Source organism: Oryctolagus cuniculus, chromosome 3, assembly GCF_051225735.1.
Source record: "Oryctolagus cuniculus isolate XC-2025 breed Fujian yellow rabbit chromosome 3, ASM5122573v1, whole genome shotgun sequence".
NCBI classification, from domain to species: Eukaryota; Metazoa; Chordata; class Mammalia; order Lagomorpha; family Leporidae; genus Oryctolagus; species Oryctolagus cuniculus.
Genome location: NC_142869.1, coordinates 50317232 through 50338375, shown reverse-complemented (window position 1 = coordinate 50338375; position 21144 = coordinate 50317232).

The window sequence follows — 21144 nt, the reverse complement described above, 5'->3', positions numbered from 1 at the left end:
GTGTTCCATTTTGATTTTATTCTCATTAGGTTCTTTTAGGTGTTAGGAACTGTCCTGGAAGACAGCCATGGTAGTACAATTTTTAAGAATTTGTGTGGGCTGGCACTGTGGCTCACTTGGTTAATCCTCTGCCTGTAGTGCTGGCATCCCATATGGTCTCTGGCTTCTAGTCCCAGTTGCTCCTCTTCCAGCTCTCTGCTGTGGCCCAGGAAGGCAGTGGAGGATGGCCCAAGTACTTGGGCCCCTGCACCCACATGGGAGACCAGGAGGAAGCACCTGGCTCCTAGCTTTGGATTGGCGTAGTTCCGGCCATAGTGGACACTTCAGGCATGAACCAACAGAAGGAAGACATCTTTCTCTCTCACTGTCTAACTCTATCTGTCAAATAAATTAGAAAAAAAGAATTTGTGTGGTCTAGACAGCTCCAGCTTCTTCAGTCCTTGTCAGGGTCCACTGTATTCGTGTCCCATTGGTTTAAGTATCTGCTTTTCTCAGACTACCTCACTGCTTTAGATTGAACACCTACTGATCCCTTGGATTTTTAGGTCCACTGAATGGTTTATTTTTTTTTCTTTCTGTCTATACTTTTGAAGATGCCAAATTCTTGCAGGCTTTGTGGTTTTTGTTGGCCTGTTCTTACCTGTTTGGTTTTTTGCCTTTTCTGGAATATCTTGTCACCTAGGTTTCTTGTAAATATTGCCTGTGGTATTTTGACTTGTCTATGTAGTTACTCTATATGTGAAAAGTCAGAAATATGCAAAAACTATGCCCTTCTCTCTCCTTTTCTTCTTTTTTATTTTTCCTTTGCTGTGCAGAAGCTTCTTAGTTTCATGTAATCCCATTTGTCTACTTTTGCTCTTATTGCCTGTGCTTCTGGGGTCTTATCCAAGAAGTCTTTGTCTATGCCAGTGTCTTAGAGAGTTTTCCCCAAAGTTTTCTTCTAGTAATTTGATGATATCAGGTCATAGATTTAAATCTTTGACCCATTTTGAATTGAATTTTATAAAAGTAAGGTAGGGGTCTTGTTTCATACTTTTACATGCAGAAATCCAATTATCCCAACAGCATTTAATGAAAAGATTATCCTTCTTTAAGGAGTGATTTTAGCTCATTTGTCAAAGATTAGTTGGTTATAGATGTGTAGATTAATTTCTGGGGTTTCTTTTTTTTTAACTTTTATTTAATGAATATAAATTTCCAAAGTACGACTTATGGATTACAATGGCTTCCCCCCCATACCGTCCCTCCCACCCACAACCCTCCCCTTTCCCACTCCCTCTCCCCTTCCATTCACATCAAGATTCATTTTCGATTATCTTAATATACAGAAGATCAGCTTAGTATACATTAAGTAAGGATTTCAACAGTTTGCTCCCACACAGAAACATAAAGTGAAAAATAATAGATGATTTTTTTTAAATGATGATGAAATCAGATCAGACCTATTGTCATGTTTAATCCCAGCGAGAGTCAAGTTGGGAATTGCTAATTTCTTTTTTTTTTTTTTTTTTTTTACAGAAAATCAGTTTAGTATGCATTAAGTAAAGATTTCAACAGTTTGCACCCCCATAGAAACACAAAGTGAAATATATTGTTTGAGTACTTGTTATAGCATTAAATCTCAATGCACAGCACATTAAGGACAGAGATCCTACATGAGGAGTAAGTGCACAGTGACTCCTGTTGTTGACTTTACCAATTGACACTCCTGTCTATGGCATCAGTAATCTCCCTATGCTCCAGTCATGAGTTTCCAAGGCTATGGAAGCCCCTTGAGTTCTCCGACTCTTATCTTGTTTAGACAAGGTCATAGTCAAAGTGGAGGTTCTCTCCTCCCTTCAGAGAAAGGTACCTCCTTCTTTGATGACCTGTTCTTTCCACTGGGATCTCACTCACAGAGATCTTTTGCCAGCGTGTCTTGGCTTTCCATGCCTGAAATACTCTCATGGGCTTTTCAGCCAGATCCAAATGCCTTTAGGGCTGATTCTGAGGCCAGAGTGCTATTTAGGACATCTGCCATTCTATGAGTCTGCTGAGTATCTCACTTCCCATGTTGGATCACTCTCCCCTTTATTTATTCTATCGGTTAGTGTTAGCAGGTACTAGACTTGTTTATGTGCTCCCTTTGACTCTTAGTCCTTTCATTATGATCAATTGTGAACTGAAATTGATCACTGGGACTAGTGAGATGGCATTGGTACATGCCACCTTGATGGGATTGAATTGGAGTCCCCTGGTATGTTTCTAACTCTACCATTTGGGGCAAGTCAGCTTGAGCATTTCCCAAATTATACATCTCTTCCCTCTCTTATCCCCACTCTTATGTTTAACAGGGATCACATTTCAGTTAAATTTCAACACTTAAGAATAACTGTGTATTAATTACAGAATTAAACCAGTCATATTAAGTAGAAGAGACAAAAAAACTACTAAGAGGGATAATGTATTAAGTTGCTCATTAACAGACAGGGCTATGCTGATCAGTCACCGTTTCCCATAGTGTCCATTTCACTTCAACAGGTTTCCTTTTTGGTGTTCAGTCAGTTGTCACTGATTAGGGAGAACATATGGTATTTGTCCCTTTGGGACTGGCTTATTTCACTCAGCATGATGTGTTCCAGATTCCTCCATTTTGTTGCAAATGACTGGATTTCGTTGTTTCTTACTGCGGTATAGTATCTTAGGATTTGATTAGTTTATAATCCTTGTCTGTATTCCTGAGGAACAGTGGACTTTCTTCTTTTTGTATATTCTTTGCACCTTTGTCAAAAATCAGTTGATTGTAAACACCTGAGTTTATTTCTGGGCTCTATTATGTTTCATTGGTCTGTGTTGTCTTTTTTTTTTTTTTTCTTTTTTTTTGCTAGTATCATGCTGTTTTGATTGCTGTCTCTTTATAATACAATTTAAAGCCAAGTCATGTGATTCTTCCAGTTTTGTTCTTTTAGCTCAAGACTATTATTTTTTTTTTTTTTGGACAGGCAGAGTAGACAGTGAGAGAGAGAGAGAGAGACAGAGAGAAAGGTCCTCCTTTTCCGTTGGTTCACCCTCCAATGGCCACTGTGGCTGGCGCGCTGTGGCTAGCACACTGCACTGATCCAAAGCCAGGAGCCAGGTGCTTCTCCTGGTCTCCCATGCGAGTGCAGGGCCCAAGGACTTGGGCCATCCTCCACTGCACTCCTGGGCCACAGCAGAAAGCTGGACTGGAAGAGGGGCAACCAGGACAGAATCCAAGTGCCCTGACCAGGACTAGAACCTGGGATGCTGGTGCTGCAAGCAGAGGATTAGCCTATTGAGGCGCGGCACCAGCCTTAGCTCAAGACTTTCTTGGATACTTGTGTCTTTTGTGATTCCATATTAAATTTAGGGTTATTTTCTATTTCTGTCAAAGGGACACTGGATTTTGATATATGTTTCATTGATTCTGTAGGTCACCTTTGGTAGTATAGACATTTTAGCAATATTTATTTTTTAAATTTATGAACTCAGGATATTTTTCCTATATTTAAGCCTTCTTCAGTTTCTTTCATTGAAGTTTTGTAATTTTGGGTACATTAATTTTTTGGTTCCTTAGTTAAATGTATTCCTAATAATTTTATTCTTTTTGCAGTTATTGTAAGTGGTATTGTTTTCTTTTTCAAATACTTTGTTGTTTGTATATAGAAATACAATGTATTTTTGTATGTTGATTTTGTTTCCTGAATTTTTCCTATGTTCATTTAATAGTTAAAATGGCTTTTTGGTGGGTTTTCAATGTAGAAGACAATGCCATCAGCAAACAGTTACAGTTTACTTCTGCCTTTCCTATTTGGATGACTTCTATTTCTTTTTCTTGCCTAATTGCTCTGGTCAGTACTTCTAGTACTTTATTGAATAGATATAGTAGCCATATGCATCTTTGGCTTGTTCCTGATCATAGCAAAGATACATTCAACTTTTCAACATTGAACATAATGTTAGCTATGGACTGTCACAGATGACCTTACAAGATTGAAGTTCATTCCTTCTAAACCTAATCTGTTCAGTTTTTATAATGAAAGGATGCTGAATTTTGGTCAAGTGGTTTTTCTACGTCTAATCAGATGATCATATATTTCCTGTTCTTCATCAGTTAATAGGTGTATTACACTTATAAATTTGTGTATGTTGAGCCATCTTTGTATCCATGGAATAAATCCCTCTTTATTATGATGAGTGATCCTTTTTTTATGATTGCAAGTCAGATGATAATTTTTTTTACCCAGAAACCTTTTATTTAAGGTATAAAAAATTCATGCATTTCATAAATACAACTTTAGGAACATAGTGACTTTCCCACCCTACCCACCTTCCCACCCACACTCCCACCCTTATTCCTCTTCCCTCTCCTATTCACATTCTTATCTTTTACCAAGATCTATTTTCAACTAACTTCATACACATAATATTAACTCTATACTAAGTAAAATTATCATCAAATAGTATGAAAAAAAAAACTATTCCTCCAAAGTCAAGACACAAAGTCATCACATCTCAAAGTGCCAATTTCACTTCTATAGATTACCATTTAGTACTCTGTTAGTTACCACACATCAGGGAGAGCATGTGGTATTTGTCCTTTGGGGACTAGCTTATTTCATTAAGGGTCTCCTGTGTTTCCATATAATTTCAGCAACACTTTCTCTTTATCTGAGAAGAATGTCCTTGGTATTTTGATTGGTATTGCGTTGTATCTGTGAATAGCTTTCAGTAGTGTGGACATCTTGATGATACTGATTCCTCCAATCCATGAACATGGATGATTTTTCCATTTTTTAATGTGTCGCCTTCTATTTTTTTAACATTTCGTAATTCTCATCATAGAGATCATTGATGTTCTTGGTTAAATTTATCCCAAGATATTCAAATTTTTTGTAGTTATTATGAATAGGATTGATCTTAGAAGTTCTTTATCAGCCATGGAATTGTCTGGGTTTTACAAAGGCTATTGATTTTTGTGTGTTGATTTTATATCCTTTCACTTTACCAAATTGGGTTCTAATAGTCTCTTAGTGGAATCATTTGGATCTGATATATATAGAATGATGTAATCTGCAAACATGTATAGTTTGACTTCCTCCTTCCCAATTTGTATCCCTTTGATTTCTTTTTCTTTCCAAATGGCTCTGACTAAAACTTCTAGGACTATATTGAATACCAGTGGTGAGAGTGGGCATCCTTGTCCGGTTCTGGAACTTACAGAGAATTCTTCCAAGTTCTCCCTATTCAGTAGAATGCTGGCTATGGGTTCATCATAAATGGCCTTGATTGTGTTAAGGAATGTTCCTCCTATACCCAATTTTCTTAGAGTTTTCATCATGAAAGCGTGTTGTATTTTATCAAGCGCTTTCTCTGCATCTATTGAGATAATCGTATGTTTTTTATTCAGTTTGTTAATGTGATCTATCACATTGATTGATTTACGAATGTTGAACCATCTCTGCATATCAGGGATAAATTCTATTTGGTTCAGGTGAATGATTGTTCTGATGTATTGTTGGATTCAATCAGCTACTATTTTGTTGAGGATTTTTAGAGAATTTGTTCTCTCTCTCTTGTTCTCTCTTTAGTTCTCTCTGGTATTTTTTTCAGGTTTAGGAATTAAGGTGATCGATGCTGGCTTCATAGAAGGAGTTTGGGAGGATTCCTTTCCTTTCAATTGTTTTCAATATCTTGAGAAGACTAGTAGTTAGTTCTTTAGATGTCTGGTAGAGTTCAACAATGAAGCTGTCCAGTCCTGGGCTTTTATTTGTTGGGAAAGTCTTTATTACTGATTCAATTTCTGTTGTGGTTATTGGTCTGTTTAGGTTTTCTGTGTTTTCTTGGCTCAATTTAGGTAGGCTGCATGTGTCCAGGTATCTATCCATTTCTTCTAGGTTTCCCAGTTTGTTGGCATACAACTCTTTATAATAATTTCTGATTATTTTTTATTTCTGTGGTATCTGTTGTATTCCATTTTTCATCTCTAATTTTATTGATTTGGGCCTTCTCCCTCAATTTTGTTGGGTAGTGGGCCAATGGTGTGTCATTTTTTTTTAAACAGCTTTTTGTTTCGCTAATCTTTTGTATTGTTTCTTTGGTTTCATTTTTGCTTATTCTCTAGTTTTAATTATTTCTTTTCTCCTACTAGTTTTAGGTTTGGTTTGTCATTGTTTTTCTAGGTCCTCGACATGCATTAATAGCTCATTTATTTGGTACCTTTCCAATTTCTTGATATAGACACCAATTTCTAGAAACATCCCTCTTATCACTGCTTTTGCTGTATCCCATAAGTTTTGATATGTTGTATTGCCATTTTCATTTGTTTCCACAGATATTTTTATTTCCTTTTGATTTCTTCTATGATCCACTGTTCATTCAGGAACATGTTCTTCAGTCTCCATGTGTTTGTATATGTTCTAGAGATTCTTGAGTTTTTGATTTCCAGCTTCATTCGATGTGGTCAGTGAGAATACATGGTATGATTTTAATTTTTTTAATTTGCTGAGATTCGCTTTATGTCCTAGCATGTGCTCTATCTTAGAAAAAGAGCTATGTACTGGTGAGAAGAATGTGTATTCTGCAATTGTAGGATGAAAAGTTTTGTAGGTATCCATTAGTTCCATTTGTAGTGTCAATCAATTCTGTTGTTTCCCTGCTGATTTTCTGATTGATCTGTCCATTGAATTGGACAATTGAAATTGGGGTATTAAAGTCCCCCATTATTATTGTATTGGAGTCTGTGTCTCCCTTAGATCCATTAACATTTCTTTTAAATAGCCAGTTACTCTGTAATTGGCTGAATATACATTTATTATATCACATCTTCCTGTTGATTTCTTAATCATTACATAGTGCCCTTCTTTATCTCTTGTAACAATTTGTGTGTCAAAGTCTATTTTGTCTGATATTATGATGGCTACACCAGCTCTCCTTTGGTTTCAATAGCATGGAATATCTTTTTCCATCCTTTCACTTTCAGTCTGCATGTATCTTTGTAGATGAGATGTGTTTCTTGTAGGCAGCAAATAGATGGGTCTTGTTTTTTAATTCATTCAGCCAGTCTATGTCTTTTACCTGGAGAGTTGAGACAATGTACATTCAAGGTGACTATTGATAAGTAATGACTTGGCCCTACCATTTTTCCATATATATTCCTATTTACTTTGGATTTCCTTTGTAGTTTTCCTGGGTGATTTTCTGCCTTCATCTTCTTTCATAGTGATGACCATGTTTGTGTGTTTCTGTGGGTATCACATCATAATTTCTCTTTGGAAGGTCTTTATTTCACCTTCATTCATAAATGAGACATTTTCAGGGTACAGTATTCTGGGTTGACATTTTTCTTCTGTTAAGACTTGGAATATATTTCACAATTCTTTCCCAGCCTGTAGGGTTTCTGATGAGAAGTCAGCTGTAAGTCTAATTGGAGAACCTCTGAAAGAAATCTGACGTTTCTCTCAGGCACATTGTAGGATCTTTTCTTTTCTTTTTTTTTTAATTTATTTGACAGGCAGAGTTAGACAGTGAGAGAGAGAGAGAGACAGAGAGAAAAGTCTTCCTTGCGTTGGTTCACTCCCCAAATGGCCGCTACAGTCGGCACTGCACTGATCCAAAGCTAGGAGTCAGGTGCTTCCTCCTGGTATCCCATGTGAGTGCAGGGCCCAAGCACTTGGACCATCCTCCACTGCACTCCCTGGCCACAGCAGAGAGCTGGACTGGAAGAGGAGCAACCGGGACTAGAACCCGGCACCCATATGGGATGCTGGTGCTGCAGGCGGAGGATTAACCAAGTGAGCCACGGCGCCGGCCTAGGATCTTTTCTTTATGTTTTACTGTGGAGAGTTTGACTACAATGTGTTATGGTGAGGATCTTTTTTTGGTCATGTCTATTAGGAGTTCTGTGTGCTTCCTGTACTTGGACGTCTCTTTCTCCAAATTAGGGAAGTTTTCTATAATTATTTCACTTAAAAGGCCTTCTAATCCATTCTCTCTTTCCATGCCTTCAGGATCCTAAGACCTGTATGTTGGGTCATTTGATAGTATCCTATAAATCCCCAACACTGTTTTTAGTTTTCTAATTTCTAATTTTTCGATATGACTGTAAAATTTCCAAAGATTTGTCTTCTAACTTAGATATTCTTTCTTCTGCCTCACCGAGTCTGTTGTTAAGGCTTTCGACTGCATTTTTTATTTGATCTATTGAAGTCTTCATATCCAATATTGCATCCTGATTTCTCTTTGAAACTTCAATCTCATGGGAAAAATGTTCATTTGTGACATGTATGTATTTCGTTAATTCATGGATTTACTTCTGATTACTTCTAAGTAATCCTATGATCAATTTTTTGAATTCCATTTACAGCATTTCTATAATCCCTTCATCTTCACATTCTAGTATTGAAATGTTGAGTTTCGCCGGTACCGCCGTAGCTCAATAGGCTAATCCTCCACCTTGCAGCGCCAGCACACCAGGTTCTAGTCCCAGTCAGGGCGCCAGATTCTGTCCCGGTTGCCCCTCTTCCAGGCCAGCTCTCTGTTGTGGCCCAGGAGTGCAGTGGAGGATGGTCCAGGTGCTTGGGCCCTGCACCACATGGGAGACCAGGAGAAGCACCTGGCTCCTGGCTTCAGATCAGTGCGGTATGCCGGCCGTAGCGTGCCGGCCACAGCTGAACCAACGGAAAAGACCCCTTTCTCTCTGTCTCTCTCTCTCACTGTCCACTCTGCCTGTCAAAAAAAAAAAAAAAAGTCGAGTTCCTTTGGGGCATCTTGTCATCTTATTCTTATTTCTTGAATTTTTGCATTTATTTTTAGACATTTGTAGAAATACTTTTTTTTCTCTGTGATGGCTTTTCCTATGATCAATTTTTTGAATTCTGTTCTTTTAATGAATACCCAGAAGTGTGTACTGCGTGTGTACCCCTCTCTTTTTCTGTCCTCTTGGTTGGCAGGTGCACTGTCCCCTACAGGACTCCAAGCCAGACTCATGCTAGGCTCTTCCCACAGATTTAGTTCCAGTTGCTTGGGCTGCTACAATCTGGTCTCACCTCACCTGCCAAAGCCATTTCCATCCCTTTACTTTCATTCTATGTGTACCTTAAAAGGTGAAGTGTATCTCTTATAGGCTACAAATAGTTGGGTTTTGTTTTTAATCTATTCAGCTATATTTCACCTTTTTATTGGAAAAATTAATCCATTTACATTTAAAGTAATTGTTGATAGGTAAGGAGATTACAATTGCTATTTTGAATTTTTTTTCTTTGGTACATGTTTTGAATATTTACAAAATATTCTTTTGTTTCTTCTTTGCTATCTTCCTTTCTAATTTAATGGCTTTCTTTTCTTTTTTTAACTTTTATTTAGTAAATATAAATTTCCAAAGTACAGTTTATGGATTACAATGGCTCCCCCCCCCATAATTTCCCTCCCACTCGCACCCCTCCCATCTCCCGCTCCTTCTCCCGTTCCATTCACATCAAGATTCATTTTCAATTATCTTTATATATAGAAGATAAAGTCAGTATAAATTAAGTAAAGATTTCATCAGTTTACACCCACACAGAAACACAAAGTGTAAAATACTGTTTCAGTACTAGTTATAGCATTACTTCACATTGGACAATACACTAAGGACAGATCCCACATAAGAAGTAAGTACACAGTGACTCCTGTTGTTGACTTAACAATTTGACACTCTAGTTTATGGCGTCAGTAATCTCCCTAGGTTCTAGTCATGAGTTGCCAAGGCTATGGAAGCCTTTTGAGTTTGCTGACTTCGATCTTATTCCGACAGGGTCATAGTCAAAGTGGAAGTTCTCTCCTCCCTTCAGAGAAAGGTACCTCCTTCTTTGATGGCCCCGTTCTTTCCACTGGGATCTCACTCGCAGAGATCTTTCATTTAGGTCTTCTTCTTTTTTTTTCCCCAGAGTGTCTTGGCTTTTCATGCCTGAAATACTCTCATGGGCATTTCAGCCAGATCCGCATGCCTTAAGGGCTGATTCTGAGGCCAGAGTGCTGTTTAGGACATCTGCCATTCTATGGGTCTGCTGTGTATCCCGCCCGCTTCCCATGTTGGATCGTTCTCTCCCTTTTCGATTTTATCAGCTAGTATTAGCAGACACTAGTCTTGTTTCTGTGATCCCTTTGACTCTTAGACCTATCAGTGTGATCAATTGTGAACTGAAATTGACCACTTTGACTAGTGAGATGGCATTGGTACATGCCACCTTAATGGGATTGTATTGGAATCCCCTGGCACGTTTCTAACTCCACCATTTGGGGTAAGTCCGATTAAGCATGTCTCAAATTGTACATCTCCTCCCTCTCTTATTCCCACTCTTATATTTAACAGGGATCGCTTTTCAGTTAAAATTTAAACACCTAAGAATAATTGTGTGTTAATTACAGAGTTCAACCAATAGTACTAGAACAAAAAAAAAATACGAAAAGGGATAAAGTATTACATTGTACATCAACAGTCAGGACAAGGGCTGATCAAGTCACTATTTCTCATAGTGTGCATTTCACTTCAACAGGTTTCCTTTTTGGTGCTCAGTTAGTTGTCGCCGATCAGGGGGGACCTATGATATTTGTCCCTTTGGGACTGGCTTATTTCACTCAGCATGATGTGTTCCAGATTCCTCCATCTTGTTGCAAATGACCGGATTTCATTGTTTTTGACTGCTGTATAGTATTCTATAGAGTACATGTCCCATAATTTCTTTATCCAGTCTACTGTTGATGGGCATTTGGGTTGGTTCCAGGTCTTAGCTATTGTGTATTGAGCTGCAATAAACATTAGGGTGCAGGCAGCTTTTTTGTTTGCCAATTTCATTTCCTTTGGGTAAATTCCAAGGAGTGGGATGGCTGGGTTGAATGGTAGGGTTATCTTCAGGTTTCTGAGGAATCTCCAGACTGACTTCCATAGTGGCTTGACCAGTTTGCATTCCCACCAACAGTGGGTTAGTGTGCCTTTTTCCCCACATCCTCGCCAGCATCTATTGTTGGTAGATTTCTGAATGTGAGCCATTCTAACCGGGGTGAGGTGAAACCTCATTGTGGTTTTGATTTGCATTTCCCTGATTGCTAGTGACCTTGAACATTTTTTCATGTGTCTGTTGGCCATTTTGATTTCCTCTTTTGAAAAATTGGATTTCCACATGCAGAATCATGAAGCAAGACCCCTATCTTTCACCTTACACAAAAATTCACTCAACATGGATTAAAGACTTAAATCTACGACCCGACACCATCAAATTATTAGAGAACATTGGAGAAACCCTGCAAGATATAGGTACCAGCAAAGACTTCTTGGAAAAGACCCCAGAAGCACAGGCAGTCAAAGCCAAAATTAACATTTGGGATTGCATCAAATTGAGAAGTTTCTGTACTTCAAAAGAAACAGTCAGGAAAGTGAAGAGGCAACCGACAGAATGGGAAAAAATATTTGCAAACTATGCAACAGATAAAGGGTTGATAACCAGAATCTACAAAGAAATCAAGAAACTCCACAACATCAAAACAAACAACTCACTTAAGAGATGGACCAAGGATTTCTTTTCTTTTAGTTTTTAAATATTTATTTTATTTATTCAAATGGCAGAATTACAAAGACTGCCTCCCAGGATGCACATTAGTAGGAAGCTGGAATCAGAAGAACCAGACTAAAAGGCCCATGAGAGTCTTGCAGCCATGGAAAGCCAAGATACAGTGGCAAAAATGACCTGGATGAAAGATCTCAGTGAAGAAGATCCCAGCAGAAAGAATGGGCCATCAAAGAAGGAGGCACCTTTCTCTGAAGGGAGGAAGGAACCTCCACTGTGATATGGCCTTGACTAAATAAGTTCAGAGTTGGTGAACTCAAGGGGCTTCCATAGCCTTGACAGCTCATGGCAAGAGCCTCGGGTGATTACTGACGTCATAAATAAGAGTGTCAATTGTTAAATCAACAACAGGAGTCACTGTGCATCTGCTCCCCACATAGGATCTCTGTCCCTACTGTGTTTTACTATGAGAGTTAACGGTAAAACTACTAGTCGAAAAGTACTCTATATGTGCAGTTGTGTGGGTGCAGTCTGTTGAAATCTTTGCTTAGTATATAAGTTGATCTTCTGTATATAAAGATAATTGAAAATGAATCTTGATGAAGAGTGGGATGGGAGAGGGGGTGGGAGATGGGATGGCTGCGGGTGGGAGGGAGGTTGTGGGGGAAAAAGCCACAACAATGCAAAAATTAACTTTGTAAATTTACATTTATTAAATAAGAGAATTAAAAAAAAAAACCAGAAGAGCCAGAGCTCAAAGCTAGGCACTCCAGGTGGGGTGCAGGCATCCTAAGCAGATGCTTAACCACTAGACCAAGTGTCCACTGTCCCACATTTTTGAAGGACAGCTTTATCAGGTGAAGTATTCTTGATTAGCAGTGGTTTCCTTTAACACTTTGGGTTTATCATCCTACTCTCCTGGCCTGCAGGGTTTCTGCTGAGAAATTTGCTCGTAACTTATTGAAACTTTTTATGTGATACACTTCTTATCTCTTGTTACTCTCAGAATTTTTATTTGTTATAGATTTTTGATAGTTTGATAATTTTTTGAAAGATTTATTTACTTATTTGAAAGAGTTAGAGAGAACGGGGAGGGGGGGAGATTTTCCATTTTTTTTCATTTACTCCCCAGATGGCCACAGTAGCCAGGGCTGGACCAGGCAGAAGCTAGGAGCCTGGAACTCCATCCAGGTCTCTCACAGAAGTGGCCAGGGCCTAAATATGTGGACCAACTTCTGCTGCTTTTTCTCAAGTGCATTAGCAGGGAGCTGTGTCAGAAGTACACTGACTGGGGCTTGAATAGCGCTCATGTGGGCTGCTGGTATTATAGGCAGCAGCTTAATCTACTGCGCCACAACGCCATCTCAGTAGCTGGATTAGTATGTATGTTGTAAACTCCTCTTTTGGTTGCATTTGACTGGAAGCCATTTACTTCCTATACATAGATGTTGCTATTTTTTTTTCTAGATTTGGGAAATTTTCTACTATTATTTCTTTAAACACATTTTCTCAGCCTCTTTTCCTTTTCTGAAACACCTAACATGTCAAATTTAGGTCTTTTGTTTGTTTCCCATAATACTCAGGAGACTTTTCTTCATTCTTTTTGTTCCCCTGACTGGATAATTTCACATGTTCTGCCTTTGAGTTCCCTGGTTCTTCTTTTTATTTTTTATTTTTTTTAATCACTCTTTAGTTTAACTTGTGATTCAGGATGAGCTAACTGCTAAGAGTCCTGGGCATCCAGAGCTTGTGTGGGGTTCTCTGGATGGCCAGGTCACTGCTTGCTCTGAGTTCAGGTGGGGCTCATGGTTGTGCTCTGCTGTCCAGGGAGATCACTGACTGGGCCTTGCAACATGCAGTGATGCTTGCTAGGCTCTGAGATGGCCTATGATTGCACTAGGCCACGTGCTGTATTTCCTGGCCAGGTGATAATGTTATCTGAGCTCTGCAGTGAGATAGGGTTGCAGGATGGGCCCCGAGGGTAGGCAGTCACCACACAGGATGATTGGGCCAGCTGCTATGCTCAGTAGAAATACACAGTTAAGGTTTACTGTGGTGCCCAGCTGGAGTCTTAGAGTGGGCTTTGAGCCAAGCTAGTGTTTGTTCTCCTGGATGGGGCAGATTTAGCCCTGTACTTTGCTATGGGGGGCATCTCTCTTCTTGAGGTTGATTTTGGAGTAGAGTCTGAGGCTGAGTCTGGAGGCTCATGTCTAGATGCAAAGCCAGCAGAAATCCCCACTGCTCCGGCAGTGACCAGCGCAGCGTTACAGGTAAGCCGTGCATTGGCTAGTATCTTTGATCAGACACCTTTGCAGGGGGCCATAAAGAGCTAGCACGGAGATCCTGGCAGTGACCTCTATTACTGTGAGCTCTACCTCGTTCCCTCTGTTTTCACCTGTCTGTGTGTGTTGTTACTTGCTGGGTTCCTCATGAGATAAGACCTCTCTGGGCTTCCTAAGAAGCATCTTGGAATGCCAGGGACACTGAGTCCTCCTGTAGTTCTCTTTTCCCACCATAGTAAGCTTGGACACAGGGGAATACTCTCTGTGTAGTGCTGTGCCAACATGGGGGAAAGGAGAGGCAATGCAACCAGAGTGAAACCATTTTTATTCTTCTGATATGTATTTATTCAATTCTGTGATCCATGCAAATGCATATTCCCAAGATTTGGGGTTTTCACAAAGTTTTCTCAACGGGAGAGTTGCTAGTTGAACTTTCTGTGGGAGGTGGTGAAGCTGGAACCTCCTATCTCACCTTCTGGCTGAAGTTATTTCTCTAGCACAAACTTTATTTCATTCGTCATTTTATGGTTGCCGTGGTAGTTCTGCTGAATTGATTTGAGCTTAGTGGTCTCCTTCTATGTCTACAGTCAGCACTGAGTTTACTAGGTGCTTAACTGATTTTGGTAGGTTCTTTCACATGTTCAGGACCTTGGCCAGGACAGTTTTGCTGACCTGTTTCCGCTGCATATATGTCTTTCTCCAGTAGGCTAGCCTAGGCATGTTCTCATAATGAAGACAGAGCAACCAAGAGAAAACAGAGATGCACAAGCATGGCATACTCTAACATCCCATTGACCAAGGCAAGTCCTGTGGCCAAACCCAGAGTCAGAGCGGGGGAAGACTACAAACTTACAGGGAAAAGGGCATGAGCACAGCAAGGACATTGATTGAGACCAGGAATATGATCAGTCTGCCATGTGTGGTCAGTAAAAACTTTCAAAGATAAATATTACATGTAAATAAAATCCTGAGAAGGGTGTAATCATGTAATGGGAATCTGAGACTAATGGTATAAAGGAAAGATTTAGAAAAGAGCTTCTTCATGTTTTTTCTTTTAAATGTGACACAATATATAGCAAATCATTAATTATTAAAAAATTCTTTAAATATTTAAAAGTATAGTTTTGTGTCTGCATGTCAATATTTATAATATGCTCAAATTATATTCTTTTTAAGTACTTTAGCTTCTCATGAACAATTTTAGACATGAACTAAAAATTTGTGAGGATATATATATATATATATATATATACACACACAGATTTTCAAAATTCTAAGGAATATGATAGCAAAATTTTGAATATTACTGCTCCTGCTTGATACCTCTGCTATGGACCTAAACAAATATGCACATGATAGAGGTCTTTGCTCAAACAAATACAGTTTTTTTTTAACATTTATTTAATGAATATAAATTTCCAAAGTACAGCTTATGGATTACAATGGCTTCCCCCCATAACGTCCCTCCCACCCGCAACCCTCCCCTTTCCCATTCCCTCTCCCCTTCCATTCACATGAGGATTCATTTTCAATTCTCTTTATATATAGAAGATCAGTTTAGCATACATTAAGTAAAGATTTCAATAGTTTGCTCCCACACAGAAACATAAAGTGAAAAATAATAGATGATTTTTTAAATGATGATGAAATCAGATCAGACCTATTGTCATGTTTAATCCCAGTGAGAGTCAAGTTGGGAATTGCTTATTTCTTCTTTTTTTTTTTTAACAGAAGATCAGTTTAGTATACATTAAGTAAAGATTTCAACAGTTTGCACCCCCATAGAAACACAAAGTGAAATATACTGTTTGAGTACTCGTTATAGCATTAAGCCTCAATGTACAGTACATTAAGGACAGAGATCCTACATGAGGAGTAAGTGCACAGTGACTCCTGTTGTTGACTTAACAAATTGACACTCTTGTTTATGGTATCAGTAATCACCCTAGGCTCTTGTCATGAACTGCCAAGGCTATGGAAGCCCCTTGAGTTCTCCAATTCTTATCTTGTTTAGACAAGGTCATAGTCAAAGTGGAGGTTCTCTCCTCCCTTCAGAGAAAGGTACCTCCTTCTTTGAAGACCTGTTCTTTCCACTGGGATCTCACTCACAGAGATCTTTCATTTAGGTTTTTTTTTTTTTTTTTTTTTTTTTTTTTGCCAGAGTGTCTTGGCTTTCCATGCCTGAAATACTCTCATGGGCTTTTCAGCCAGATCGGAATGCCTTTAGGGCTGATTCTGAGGCCAGTGTGCTGTTTAGGACATCTGCCATTCTATGAGTCTGCTGAGTATCTCACTTCCCATGTTGGATCACTCTCCCCTCTATTTATTCTATCGGTTAGTATTAGCAGGTACTAGACTTGTTTATGTGCTCCCTTTGACTCTTAGTCCTTTCATTATGATCAATTGTGAACTGAAATTGATCACTTGGACTAGTGAGATGGCATTGGTACATGCCACCTTGATGGGATTGAATTGGAGTCCCCTGGTATGTTTCTAACTCTACCATTTGGGGCAAGTCAGCTTGAGCATGTCCCAAATTGTACATCTCTTCCCTCTCTTATTCCCACTCTTATGTTTAACAGGGATCACATTTCAGTTAAATTTCAACACTTAAGAATAACTGTGTATTAATTACAGAATTAAACCAGTCATATTAAGTAGAACAGACAAAAAAAACTACTAAGAGGGATAATGTATTAAGTTGTTCATTAACAGTCAGGGCTATGCTGATCAAGTCACCGTTTCTCATAGTGTCCATTTCACTTCAACAGGTTTCCTTTTTGGTGTTCAGTCAGTTGTCACCGATCAGGGAGAACATATGGTATTTGTCCCTTTGGGACTGGCTTATTTCACTCAGCATGATGTGTTCCAGATTCCTCCATTTTGTTGCAAATGACTGGATTTCGTTGTTTCTTACTGCAGTATAGTATTATAAAGAGTATATATCCCATAATTTCTTTATCCAGTCTACTGTTGATGGGCATTTAGGTTGGTTCCAGGTCTTGGCTATTGTGAATTGTGCTGCAATAAACATTAGGGTGCAGACAGCTTTTTTGTTTGCCAATTTCATTTCCTTTGGGTAAATTCCAAGGAGTGGGATGGCTGGGTTGAATGGTAGGGTTATCTTCAGGTTTCTGAGGAATCTCCAGACTGACTTCCATAGTGGCTTGACCAGTTTGCATTCCCACCAACAGTGGATTAGTGTCCCTTTTTCCCCACATCCTCTCCAGTATCTATTGTTGGTAGATTTCTGCATGTGAGCCATTCTAACCGGGGTGAGGTGAAACCTCATTGTGGTTTTGATTTGCCTTTCCCTGATTGCTAGTGATCTTGAACATTTTTTCATGTGCCTGTTGGCCATTTGGATTTCCTCTTTTGAAAAATGTCTATTGAGGTCCTTGGCCCATCTCTTAAGTGGGTTGTTTGTTTTTGTGGAGTTTCTTGATCTCTTTGTGGATTCTGGTTATTAACCCTTTATCTGTTGCATAGTTTGCAAATATGTTTTCCCATTCTGTCGGTTGTCTCTTCACTCTCCTGACTGTTTCTTTTGCAGTACAGAAACTTCTCAATTTGATGCAATCCCAATAGTTGATTTTGGCTTTGACTGCCTGTGCCTCCCGGGTCTTTTCCAGAAATTCTTTGCCTGTGCCAATATCTTGAAGGGTTTCTCCAATGTTCTCTAATAACTTGATGGTGTCAGGTCGTAGGTTGAGGTCTTTAATCCGTGTTGAGTGGATTTTTGTGTAAGGTGTAAGGTAGGGGTCTTGCTTCATGCTTCTGCACGTGGAAATCCAGTTTTCCCAGCAACATTTATTGAATAGACTGCCCTTGCTCCAGGAATTGGTTTTAGATCCTTGATCAAATATAAGTTGGCTGTAGATGTTTGGGTTGATTTCTGGTGCTTCAATTCTGTTCCATTGGCCTATCCATCTGTTTCTGTACCAGTACCATGCTGTTTTGATTACAACTGCCCTGTAGTATGTCCTGAAACCTGGTATTGTAATGCCTCCGGCTTTGTTTTTGTTGTACAAGATTGCTTTAGCTATTCGAGGTCTCCTGTGTCTCCATATAAATTTGAGCACCATTTTTTCCAGATCTGAGAAGAAGGTCTTCGGTATCTTGATTGGTATTGCATTGAATCTATAAATTGCTTTTGGAAGAATGGACATTTTGATGATATTGATTCTTCCAATCCATGAGCATGGAAGATTTTTCCATTTCTTGGTATCCTCTTCTATTTCTTTCTTTAAGGTTTTGTAATTTTCATTGTAGAGATCTTTAACGTCCTTGGTTAAGTTTATTCCAAGGTATTTGATTGTTTTTGTAGCTATTGTGAATGGGATTGATCTTAGAAGTTCTTCCTCAGCCATAGCATTGTCTGTGTATACAAAGGCTGTTGATTTTTGTGCATTGATTTTATACCCTGCTACTTTGCCAAAATCTTCTATGAGTTCCAATAGTCTCTTAGTAGAGTTCTTTGCGTCCCCTAAATAAAGAATCATATCATCTGCAAAGAAGGGTAGTTTGAGTTCTTCCTTCCCAATTTGTATCCCTTTAATTTCTTTTTCTTGCCTAATAGCTCTGGCTAGAACCTCCAGAACTATATTGAATAGCAGTGGTGAGAGTGGGCATCCCTGTCTGGTACCAGATCTCAGTGGAAATGCTTCCAACTTTTCCCCATTCAATAGGATGTTGGCTGTGGGTTTTTCATAGATTGCTTTGATCGTATTGAGGAATGTTCCTTCCAAACCCAGTTTGCTTAGAGTTTTCATCATGAACGGGTGTTGTATTTTATCAAATGCTTTCTCGGCGTCTATTGAGACAATCATATGGTTTTTCTTCTGCAGTCTGTTAATGTGGTGTATCACATTGATTGTTTTGCGCACATTAAACCATCCCTGCATACCAGGGATAAATCCCACTTGGTCTGGGTGGATGATCTTTCTGATGTGTTGTTGCATTCTATTGGCCAGAATTTTATTGAGGATTTTTGCATCTATGTTCATCAGGGATATTGGTCTGTAATTCTCTTTCAATGCCGCATCTCTTTCCGGCTTAGGAATTAAGGTGATGCTGGCTTCATAGAAAGAATTTGGGAGGACTCCCTCTTTTTTGATTGTTCTGAATAGTTTGAGAAGAATTGGAGTCAGTTCTTCTTTAAATGTCTGGTAGAATTCAGCAGTGAATCCATCTGGTCCTGGGCTTTTCTTTGTTGGGAGGGCCTTTATTACTGTTTCAATTTCTGTCTCAGTTATGGGTCTGTTTAGGTTTTCGATGTCTTCCTGGTTCAATTTAGGTAGGTTGCATGTGTCCAGGAATCTATCCATTTCTGATAGGTTTCCCTGTTTGCTGGCATACAAGTCCTTGTAGTAATTTCTGATGATTCTTTTTATTTCTGTGGTGTCTGTTGTTACGTTTCCTTTTTCATCTCTGATTTTATTGATTTGGGTCTTTTCTCTTCTTTTTTTAGTTAGTTGGGCCAATGGGGTGTCAATTTTGTTTATTTTTTCAAAAAACCAGCTCCTCGTTTGGCTGATTTTTTGTAATGTTTTCTTGGATTCAATCCTGTTGATTTCTTCTCTGATTTTAATTATTTCTCTTCTCCTACTAGATTTGGGTCTGGTTTGCTGTAGTTTTTCTAGACCCTTGAGGTGAATTGAAAGCTCATCTATTTGGTGCCTTTCCAATTTCTTGATGTAGGCACCTATTGATATGAACTTTCCTCTTAACACTGCTTTTGCTGTATCCCATAAGTTTTGGTATGTTGTGCTGTTATCCTCATTTACTTCCAGAAAATTTTTGATTTCTCTTTTGATTTCTTCTATGACCCATTGTTCATTCAGGAGCATGTTGTTCAATCTCCATGTGTTTGTGTATGCTCTAGGGATTCCTGAGTTGCTAATTTCCTACTTCATTCTTTAGGGTCTGAGAAGCTGCATGGTATGATTCTTTTTTTTTTTTTTTTTTTTTTTTTTTTTTTTTTTTTATTTTTTGACAGGCAGAGTGGACAGTGAGAGAGAGAGAGAGACAGAGAGAAAGGTCTTCCTTTTGCCGTTGATTCACCCTCCAATGGCCGCCGCGGCTGGCGCGCTGCGGCCGGCGCACCGCGCTGATCCGATGGCAGGAGCCAGGAGCCAGGTGCTTTTCCTGGTCTCCCATGGGGTGCAGGGCCCAAGCACCTGGGCCATCCTCCACTGCACTCCCTGGCCACAGCAGAGGGCTGGCCTGGAAGAGGGGCAACCGGGACAGAATCCGGTGCCCCAACCGGGACTAGAACCCGGTGTGCCGGCGCCGCTAGGCGGAGGATTAGCCTAGTGAGCCGCGGCGCCGGCCCAGTATGATTCTAATTCTTTTGAATTTGCTGAGACTTGCTTTATGGCCTAGTATGTGGTCAGTCCTAGAGAAGGTTCCATGTAATGCTGAGAAGAATGTAAAATCTTTAGCTGTAGGATTGAAAGTTCTGTATATATCTATTAGATCCATTTGGGCTATAGTGTCATTTAAATCTACTGTATCCTTGTTGAGCTTCTGTCCTGTTGATCTGTCTATTTCTGAGAGTGGAGTATTGAAGTCTCCCAGTACTATTGTATTGGGGTCTAAGTCTCCCTTTAAGTCCGTTAACAAATCTTTTAGATAAACCAGTGCCCTGTAGTTAGGTGCATATACATTGATAATTGTTATATCTTCTTGTTGTATTGATCCCTTAATCATTATATAGTGTCCCTCTTTGTCTCTCTTAACAGTTTTTGTGGTAAAGTTTATGTTGTCCGTTATTAAGATGGCTACGCCCTCTCTTTTTTCATTTCTGTTGGCATGGTATATCTTTTTCCAGCCTTTCACTTTCAGTCTATATGGATCTTTGTTGGAAAGATGCGTTTCTTGTAAGCAGCAAATAGATGGGTTTTGTTCCTTAGCCAATCAGCCAACCTGTGTCTTTTAACTGGACAGTTCAGGCCATTAACGTTCAATGTGACTAATGATAAGTGGTAACTTTGCCCTGCCATTTGCCAAAGATAAGTTCTAATATATGCTTTGAATTCCCTGTGATCTTTTGCTGTGAGGTTTCCTTCCTTTACCTTCTTTCATAATGATGACCGTGTTTCTGTGTTTCTGTGTGTAACACATCTTTAAGTAACTGTTGCAGGGCTGGACGATTGGCAACAAATTCTTTCAATTTCTGTTTGCTATGAAAAGTCTTTATTTCACCTTCATTCACAAATGATAGCTTTGCAGGATATAATATTCTGGGCTGGCAGTTGTTCTCTCTTAGTACCTGGGCTATATCTCGCCATTCCCTCCTAGCTTGTAGGGTTTCTGATGAG